This window comes from Lepisosteus oculatus, chromosome 8 (genome assembly GCF_040954835.1).
Source record: "Lepisosteus oculatus isolate fLepOcu1 chromosome 8, fLepOcu1.hap2, whole genome shotgun sequence".
Lineage (NCBI taxonomy): Eukaryota > Metazoa > Chordata > Actinopteri > Semionotiformes > Lepisosteidae > Lepisosteus > Lepisosteus oculatus.
The window spans coordinates 49,222,129-49,232,502 of record NC_090703.1 but is presented as its reverse complement, the minus strand read 5'-3'; the positions used below and the strand labels follow the sequence as shown (position 1 = coordinate 49,232,502).

Sequence of the window (10,374 nt, the reverse complement as noted above, 5' to 3'; positions counted from 1 at the left end):
GCCTGCGCCTGCCTGGTCCGGCACAGGGTGCGCCACCCCAGAGCCAGCTGGGCTTGCAAGCGGCTGAGCTCGGCTTCTCCAGGCGCGTCCACGCTGGAGCGGGCAGGTGCCTCGTTAGCTGTCGACTCCCACACGCCAGAAGCAGGCTAGGCGCTATGCAGTTAGGTAGCGCTAAGCAGGCTAGGCGCTATGCGGTGGATCTGCGCCTATCACTGGTTGCCGGTTCAAATCCCGCGGGCGGCAGAGGAATCCTACTCCGTTGGGCCCCTGAGCAAGGCCCTTAACCCCAACTGCTCCAGGGGCGCCGTACAATTGCTGACCCTGCGCTCAGACCCTAAGCTTCTCTCCGTGTCTGTGTCTCATGGAGAAAAGCTGGGGTCTGCGAAAAGACGAATTCCTAATGCAAGAAATTGTATAGGGCTAATAAAGAAACATTACAGTTGTAATGTTGTTGTTGTTTTTTTACTTTGTTATCTTATTTTTACTTCACAGCGACAGATCACCCCCTGCACGTTCCTAGACAGCTGGCCCGCTAGTGCATTTTGTTTGGTGGGGAAGGGAGGAGGGTGATTTTTGTCGGCGAGCGCAGCCTAGCCGCCCGAGAGCCTGCCCGTGTCTGACCCGGGAGAAATCGCCGTGCAAGCGAGCCGAGTCTGAACGGGCGGCAGTGTTCAGGTGCGGACCTCCGGCTCGGGAAGCGCTGAAAGTCGCTCCGTCTAGCAGCTCTGGCTCTTCGGAGGCACAGATGTCTCTCCCAGTACGGGCCTGTCAGCCGCGGCGACTTTTTTTTTTTTAATTAGAAGAGATGACAAAAAAAATAAAGACTCGCTCCCTCCCTTAGATCTCTTTACCTCGGTAAATTTTCTCACTCTTTACCGGTAAAGAATTCATGTTGAGGGGGAAAAAAATGTTTTACTTCACAGGGCGATGGGGAATGTAAAAAAAAAAAGAACCTGAGCACGTTTAGACATTTTAGCGTGATATAAGGCACTTAAACATATGTGTATATAACCGTGTCAGGGCCAAGCCTCCCCGGTGCGAACAGGCACAGCAAAGCTTTTCTAACTGGCATACCTCTGGGATCGCTAATGATTAATTAGCTGGTGTCATTAAGTGAAGCAAATGTCACCCTAGCTTCCTGGGGAAGCTGTCACTCCGCTCCGGCGTGCGCTGCTCCCACAGGAGCGGCGAGGCTCCCACTCGTGAAAAGGCGGCAAACTCTGCCATCTGGTGGCGGGTGCGGGGACCGCGCCTGTGGCTGGGAGCGCAGCGTGCGCGCCGCACACCGCGGGCCGTGATTATTGACATATAAAGAACCTCAAACCTCGTCGCACACGGCTCCGTTCTTTCTAATTTGACATGCTTTTGAACTGCGAACATTATTATCTACTATATATAATACCTGTCACAAGATATCAAGAACAGACGTGGAGTAAAAATACGGTTCTGAAGCTGTGGTCACCGCGGTCAGAATATGACATTTACCAGCGTTTTACGGTGGTCTGTATGCGTGCTGCCTTTTATTCTGAAGTTTTGTCTTTACAAAAAAAAAATGCAAGAGACATCGCAGTATTGTTGTGTACACAACCACACTCTATATTCCTCCACCTGCGGCGTTCCCTTGCTCGGGCTGGTCAAACCGCACTGTGCCCGGTGTGGCAGCCCAGGTGTCGTGCGAATGAAAGGAAATGATCGCTAATTGGCTCCTTTCTGCTCCTGTCAGCCGGAAGGACAGAATTGACACTCACTGTGGCGCGGTCTGCTGGGTGATGCGGGCAGCCCCCGGAGCTGTGGGTTGAGGCCGGGTGACGGTAGAGTCATCCGCAGTCCCGGGACAGAGCCAGGACAGAGCCCCCTGCACCCCGTGTGCTTTACAGGATCACTGGCTGCTCGAGCCAATCTGTTCAGCACAAGACAACAAAACGATCACAGTTACCAATACAACTTTGCTTCAGAACAAGATCAATAAAGAAAGCGATCTGAGTTGCATCAAACAATCATTCGGACATGACTTCAAAAGTGGTGTTCTTCTCTGCTAGAACGTTACAGTTCCTCTCAGTGCTAAAAAAACAAACAAACAAACAGTTGTTTTGACGTTTGTTTGGCATGTTCTGCAATAAGTCATGACAAATAAGGCAAAAAAAAATACCTAGCTGGAGAAGCTGGTTTGGTTTTCCAACTTTTTGTGCCCAATCCTGGCACAGGCAGCCTGTGGGAAGCGCAGACCGCTCAGCACTCCTCCTGTGGTTTGCAGCTCCAGCCCAGCTCATTAGGGGCAGGCAGGGAGCTCAGCGGAGTGTGACGAGAGGGCTGGGGATAAAGAGCAGCCGGCAGGAGAGGCTCTTTATGGGCCCTCAGCTAGCAAGGTACTTCCCATGTGACAGACACATGGCAGGACACAGAGGCAGCTCATGCACAGCGCAACAGGGTCACAGACGCACAATGGCACACCTGTTAGTGAGTTTCCACTCTCCGGGCAAGACAAATGAGTCCAGATCCTCTGGCTACGGATTTCACGGAAACTGATGGCCCATTCTCTTCCCCGTCTAACCTGCTGTAACCCTAATTATTGCACACAGAATGCCATCTTGGAAATCGCATGCACACACACACTCACCTTGCTAAAAGCTGCCGAAGAATGTGTGTTCAAATAGTCTTTCTGTGGGCAATCTGGGCGTTCCTCAGCGTGCCGTTGCTTTTAGATTTGTGCATCTGACTTGAATGGCTCCCAGCTGAGTTCTGAACAGGGGTGAGAAAGAATGGCTTTGAACAGGAACAGGAAGAGCTGACAGCTCCATGTCTTGCTCCTCACGCCCTCATTCAGAAAACGAGCTGCAGCTCGGCGGAGAGGCGAAGGCACGACCCTCCCGCAGGTTGGGCAGAGGCGCATCACCTGGAAGATTTCAGGAAACAGAGGGCATCGAAAGAAAATGGGGTCTCCGCCAGTTCAGCAAAGCATGTTTCCTGTTTTCAGCCAGTAGCTACAAGGCAGTGCCGGACTCTTCATTCCAGCTGCGCCTGTCTTGTGCTCCACTAGGTTCCCTCAGTGTGACTCCGTCAGGCCCGTGAAGTCTCGTTCAAGGGTGGCCCGTGATGAGATGTGAACGACACTGCTGGCGTGTTGAGGGGTGAAGCCTGCCCCGGTCTCGAGCGCAACAAAACAGGGGTGTCCACGACAAAACATGGCAGACTTCACCGAGAGCATAACTGTTCACACGGCAAAATATTTCTTCCTTGTCTCCCCTTGCTTTGTGGTTGCGCCATTGCAGACGCCCGTGGGTTCAGGACAGGGTCCTGTCCTTCTTGTTCTGCTCCAGGTGAAAGCTCGGGACTGGTGTCTGGTCCGATCGCGGGTTCCTGGGGGGACGCGCCTGGTCTAATGAGAGTGTGAGGTAGAGCTCCACGACAAGAGGTTTGCTTTTATCTTGTTTACTAAGATAAAAGCCCCCAGTTAGAATAGGGGTCCTAATTGCCTGTGGGTCTGCGGGAGGTGGTTCCTACTAATGCTTTCAGATGACCTTTTCGTCACATTCATTAAGCGGAACGCGGTTTCGATCACGGTGCATTTTCTCAGTGGACTCCGGTTGAAACGGCGGCATGGATTCTCGTCAGGTACGCAAATCAAATGCGTGGAACGATCCAGCCGATCACATGAGGCGCAGGAAAAACGCAGATACCGCGGTATAAGGCAAGCGCAAAGTGTAAGACGCGGACGAAAGTGCAGGCATGGAGGGCCTCAGGGGCACAGGGGGGCGGGGCCCGAGTTTGTCCCGGGTCAGTGGAAGGCAGGTGTGAGCCGCAGGCAGACCAGGGGGGCAGAGGAGAGCGTCCTCCCTCTCCTGCGGCGCTCAGGGGAAGTGGTCCTGCTCTCTGCGGCGCTCCTGCTCAGGGCGGCCCGCGGCCCCCCCGCCTCACAGCTGACCCCTCTCTTTCATCCGCAGCATGGCGGCCCAGGGCAGGAGCCCCCAGCCCTACCTCCAGCAGGAGCTGACGGGGGTCTCATACCCCAGCCTGCCTGCTGCACAATCCGGGGTCGCGCTGGGGGGGGAGGGGTGGCTGGGGGTTTCTTCAGTGACCAAGTGGTCAGCCTGGCCTAGCTAAGCGACTCAGAAGCAGAGGCAGTATTCTGTGTTCTATAGACAGCATATATCTTTTGGACTTTGAACAGTACTGCTGCTCTCACTGTGTGACCCTCGCCCCCAGCACTGCACAGACCATCCCGCTGTGAGGCCACTCACTAGTGGGGAAAAACTAACGCCGAGACCGATCGGTTAGCAGAAGAGATGCGAAGAATGAACTGGTGGACTCCAGGAGGCGAGAGGCTTATTTCAGTCCGGAAGGGACAGAACATCCACAGGCCACGGACACTAGAGTGTGCAGAGGGGCGCTGGGACTCCAGGGGCGCAGGTAGGAGGGAGGGGCGAAAAGTCCCTCGTCTGGCAGGGCTGCACCTCGGCCCCCTGCCCAGGAGTCCAGGCGGGTGACAGGCCGGCACTCAGCCTGTGTGCCGGTGGCGGATGAGACACCACAACATGTCCCTGAGCAAGGTTTACAATCAGCCTGGGGCCACCTAGCAGGCCAGGAGCAGTTGTTTGATTTGGTCTTATGATGTGTATTTTCAGGGAAGTTTGTCAGCTAGAAAGATTTAATTAAAGTGCACTTTGTTCTATTGTGACGCCTTCTCTTTGCTGTCTGTCCCTCATGCTATACGTCTGAAATTAATTAGACTCTGGTGCTTTGGTCACAGCTCTAAGGATCGTCGCCGGTCAATGGGGGAATCATCTTCCTCTGAATGAGGGCTTACATCTAAGAAGACACTTTATTTTTCTACTCTTGAGGTTTGTTGTCTTTTGTGCCTATTATCCTATTCAGGACGTGCTTTCATGCAGCTGTACTTCAACTAAAAAGTCTTTGTGCAGCATCCATGAATACAACAAATGTGTCCATGGCAGGTAGCCCTTCTACCAAGTTAATCTCCTGAAAGGGCTCTATACAAGCACTTTTAAATTCTCTGTTCCTGATTGAGAGCCGTCATCAATTGGCACTTCTCTCCTTTGACAGAGCAGACCACTTCTGTGAATGTTAAGCACAGACAGTGACAATGGGTGCCAAGTGTACCAGAAGTAATCACGTCCCGGGCCTAAAGGAGAAACAGAAGTAATTACTTATAAACTGTTTGGGCATCTGAAACAAACGCTATTGTGCGAGCGGCAGAAGAGAAGAGGCCTTTTCAAAACACCGGCAGCAGATTCACTTCTCCCTTGCGTGCTGGCAAACGTGAGCCCCCTCGCTTTTTCTCGGAGAAAACAGTAAATACGAGCGCTGCAGAGTCAAAGTCGGCCTTTGACTGCTTACAGTGAAAAGGCCGGTGGGAAGTGTCTGTGCTGCTGACCAGCGCTCAAGGGCGGGGGGCTCTGTCTCTGTGCCTGGGGAGGGCACTTGAGAACCACGGCGGAGGGCAGGGCTGACCTCCTGAGAGCAGGAGGTCAAGGGTCCGGCCTCTCTTTCGGGCGTGAACAGAGGATGCTTCGCTGCCTCTGTAAAGCAACTGAACATCTCACTTGGGGGCTGGTTTGTTCCTTCCTCCCACATCTCATCTGATAATCAGACACAAGCACGTACATAACATTTCCGTGGTGAATGCGAGGTCACTCCCTCTCTAGTAATTATTTCAGACAAGTGGCTGTTATGCTATTTCATAAACAGCTACCAGAGTTGGGGCAGTTCAGCACATCGCTGGTGAACATCTTGTAGTGCTCACACTCTGTCTGATTGGCTTCGTCCTGTCCTGTGCGGGAAGACACACTAAGGGGCTGCTTTGATGGTTTCTAACTGAGGCTGTGCAAGACAGCAGCTCTTGACTCACACATTTACATCACCGGCTGATCAGTACCGAACAAGGAAGAATCCGTCCTTTGCTGCTTGCAACGTTAAGAATCAAAACAGAAGCAGTCAGAGCCATTTCATTTAGTAGTAGTAGTCTTCATGCAACAGCCTTGCAAATGAGTTAATTGGATATGGATTCATCACTTCTCACCCGTGAACCTCGACACAAATATTTACAGTCGTGCAGCACTAATCCCCAACAGGAGGAGCTGGGGGAACAGTGGCACTGCTGCACAGCTCTCTGTCTGCTGCCATTAGTGCTGCAGCTGCCCGTCAGACAAAACACCTTACAACCAGCACCTTACAACCAGCGCTCCTGGGGCTTGTCCGCCAGGGAGGGGTCTAAAAGAGCTTTGCTACACGTTACACACTCGTGCATCTTAGAGCTCAGTTATTTCTTACTCCAATACCCCTGTCAGAACGCTCTGTCATGTCCTGGGCTGGTGTGTCTGCAGGTTTACATTCCAACTCAGCTGTTAACGACTTAAATCAGCTCATAATCAGCTTAATTAGACCAATTTGACAGCCTCTTCTTCGAGCTCTTCGGGTGCTGCTGTGAGACTGGACAGCCCCATATACAATATATGCTGTAGGCTGACATCTGTGAAAGCATTTCACATCTGAAAATGCGTGCCATAAATCCCATTTTTTCACCTTGAATGACAAAAAAAAAAACGTTTTTTCCTGTTTCGGTTCTAAAAAGTAGAATCTTTAAGGACTCCAATCCGTGACCCAGTTCAGTCCGTTCTAGGGGTCACCCTATATCACTCATTTTTAAAGATCAGAAAGACTTGGAAGCACATCAATAGATCAGTTGAGCAAGAAATTGGTCGACGGAGGGAATTCTGGTCCTTAAGGATAGAGTGTCTTCATGATTTTCTTCTAATTGATGTTTAATTGGGCGACACAGTGGCTAGCATTGCTGGGACCCTGGGTTCGAGTCCAGACCTGGGGTGCTATCTGCTTGGATTTGCATGTTTTCCCGTGTCCGCATGAGTTTCCTCCAGGTGCTCTGGTTTCCTCCCACATTCCAAACACATACTAGTAGGTTAAGTGGCTTCTGGGAAAACTGGCCGTGGGGTGAGTGTGAGTGTGTATCTGCGCTGCAGTGGACTGTTGTCCCATCCAGGGTGTACCCTGCCTTGTACCGTTGCTTGCTGGGATAGGCTCTGGCTCCCCTGTGATGCAGGATTGGAAGGAGCAGTTAGAGAACGGGTGTATGATATCTAAATTACTTAATTTAGCAAGTATTTTACTTGATATTTGTAAAAATCAAAGGTACTTGGTAACAAGTATCATTTTAATAATTATATTTAGATTATGAAATAGTAGCCTTTAGAAACTGTTGATTTAATGATTCCCAGTTTAACCTGCAGGATAGGTTTAAAACTCAGGAGTGGATTTTGAGACCCCCTGGGGTACAGTGTCATAGGGAGCTAAAGTTCCCAACAGCCCTAGAACAGAAGGGCCCCACTCTGGTCCTGAACGCACACGTTATCTTTCACTGCGGCAGCCCCTGAAGAGCAGGGAGGAGTTGATAAATTGGTCCAATTAAGCCCATAATGAGCTGATTTAGGTCATTAAGAGCTCAGTTGGAATGAAAAACTCTCAGAAACACTGGCCCTCAAGGACTGGAGCTGGTTACTAAGACGATGAAATCTCAAATCCCACCGGGAAGGATGGACGCTGGACGTGAGCAGCTGTGATTGCTTTCCCGTGACACCCTGGCAGCCTCTCGATGTCTGCGCGCAGAGACGAGGCAGGTCCCCCAGCGCCCCCCCACGCAAAACACACTCACACGCGTGCCTCGCCCCTCAACCTCTTCCTGCAAATCTCGTGCTCCGTCTCACTCCCCCGTCCCGATGATATGACACTTCCGCCTCTCCAAAAAAAACCCCAACTAAAACAAAAAAAGCATTCTTTTCATCCAGCTTAGCAATTAACTGGTTGAAGAGTAAGACAAAGGAAGCAATTAGAAGGTGACAAAGTAAAATTAACACCCCGTTTACTATTAAAGGTCAAGTGAGTGTCCTTGCTTCAGAGCGGCGCGGCAGCACGCCCACTTTGAAAGGCTGTGGTTTCTCGGATGCCCGCCGCGGCTCCCTCTCTCCAGTGTGTGCCAGGCAGCGTGGCGCGCCTGTCTCTGCCCCCACAATCTGAACCCGATGATGAGGAATAATTAGGCGCTGTCTTCCCTTTAAACAGGCTGCGCTAATTGCAGTTTGTCCCTCTCATTAGTGTCAAGGAAAACATAGTCTGTTTCTTGTGCGGCAAGACGAGACACGAGCAGGCCAGGAAACGCAAGCTGTAGTACGGTACTACTGCACCCACCCCCAAAGTAGAAGCACTCTCTTCATTGGCTTGTGGGTCTTAGTAATATCAATCGCGTACAGGGCTTTAGAAATCACTCACACACACAACAATCACTGCCTAATAGTTAAATGGTTAAATGGTAAATAGAATTAGCGGTTTCATGCTGCTTCATTTTACTGAGCATACAATGACCCTGATCCAAACAATCCTTGGGTGGGGCGTATATATACAGTATACATATTGAAAGCTTGAGGAATACATTCACCACGAACAAGCACTGGGCTTATTTCCTGCGTCCCCCGAACGCAAAGGCTGTTCTACTCTATTTCCACTGAGGCCACACATGAAACAGGGCAAATCGGTGAAGATTTCCCCAGTGCAAGCTGCTGTCCTGTGTTCCTCAGCTGAGTAATAGACTGGTTTTCTAATTCCAAGTCTGGTTTTGTTAGCCAGCAAAATGCTGAGATCCTTAAGATGTGTTTTTAATGTACGCTTGGAATGAGCACCGGAATGGTGGCAGGGCTGGAAGAATGAGGCATGTCGAGAGCAGATTTACATTACGGATGGCGTACTGCAACAACAGAATGACTGTAACCTCTCCAAGTCACACTTGATAATCCTTAATTAGGTCCTACGAGCAAGTGTAGCTTCTCCAGAAATCCCTGTGATTTTTCCTGTGAGTCAAGTAGATTTTTTTCTCCTGTGAACTGAAAAAATAGGGCAGAAACACCAGGCAGATTCATCCTCATTAGGGACTCCTTGTCTCTTGAGTTTTGTTTATTCGCATATATAGAGATTCTTTAACATAAATCTGTTTTAAAAAATTGCCTTCCAAAAATAACAGCCCTTCGCTTGTTTGCCTTTCAGAAAGATGTAATTTTGTGCCACCAGAGGTCATGCTGTTGAAGCACAATGCTGCCTGAGGTCTGCGCCTTGAATTCATTTCTTGTATCTTGTATAATCTTGTATTTTCAGCTTCTTGAATGTAAGAAACACATTCTCTCTCAAACACTGTAAACAACTAAATTCTAATAGCTTGTCAAACACAGAGTTAAAATAGTTTAAAAAAACATTAGCACTGTGATCCATGTATAAGTGCAGCACAGCTTTAACATTGGGGCAGACCCTCAGCAAATATGAGAGCAGCACACATTATACATTGAGGTCTGGCTACACTGAATCAGGCTTTATAGGTTTTTAGTAATCCATAGATTAATATAGATAAGGGTGTAGATAAGGACAACTGTTTGACAACACCGGAATAACAAAATACTTTTAAAATGCTGATGGGACAAGCCCATCTTTGTTACTGTTTTTTTAAACACAATTTTTCTTGCATTATTATCTATACTAGCTTTGTAATGGTAAGTTAAAAAAGCTACACAATTGCCAGCTGTGTTTTAAAATAAAGTGTAGCCTCAAACACACAAGAATGTATAAACACCACGAGTCACAAGTTAGATGAGACCAACCATTAAACTGCTCCATTTCTGCATTGTCTCACCCAGACATTTACTCTCAGGGGAAGTGAGTGATTCCTTCACCTGTTGACTTAAGGATGAGCTTGGGGAATGGCAGATTGCACAAATCCAGAGCAGAATTTAGTCAGGACACAGGGATTAACACCATGAGTCTTAAGTGACCTAGGATCTTTAATAGCCTAGTAGTCAGGACCTCATTTTTATATCTCATCTGATGCACAGTCTCTCCTACAGCACAGTGTCCCCCAATACCACAGGGAAGAGCTCCACCTACTGGTCCACCAGCGCCACTTCCCGAAAGAAGACTTGGAGGAAGCCTTTGGAAGTTTGCTCCAGCCGAGTTCTTGATCACAGGCTAATGAATTTCAGTTTTCTAAAAAAAAAGAAGCATATTTTTGAAAGGTTAAATGGAATTTGGAATTGGTATCTGCTCTGTACCAACCTCTGAGTTCAGAATTGCCTATATTCAGGTGTGCTGCTTGAAATATAACTCTGGGGACCTTTGCAGAAGACAAAGAGCCAAGAGTGGGAGTGTCTCTCTGTGTCTGTTCTTCGTACCCCAATCACCCGTTAAGTACTGCTCAGTGAGAAATAAGGACAGGCTAAACGAGGAGAGGCTGTGTAAAGTTCTTTCTGCTAAAGTTGTGGATACAGTAAGTGGTGTCATTTTCAAAACTAAGGTCTGAGTGCTCAA

General features: G+C 49.3%; 1 long non-coding RNA gene across 1 annotated transcript; it reads left to right on the top strand.

The window, feature by feature from the left end:
* Nucleotides 1-4,244: 4,244 nt before the first annotated feature.
* LOC138240987 (uncharacterized) lies at nucleotides 4,245-10,160 on the top strand. Its single transcript, XR_011190167.1, has 4 exons — nucleotides 4,245-4,407; nucleotides 4,748-4,838; nucleotides 9,067-9,123; nucleotides 9,915-10,160. It is a non-coding gene; the product is annotated as an uncharacterized lncRNA (long non-coding RNA).
* Nucleotides 10,161-10,374: the final 214 nt, after the last annotated feature.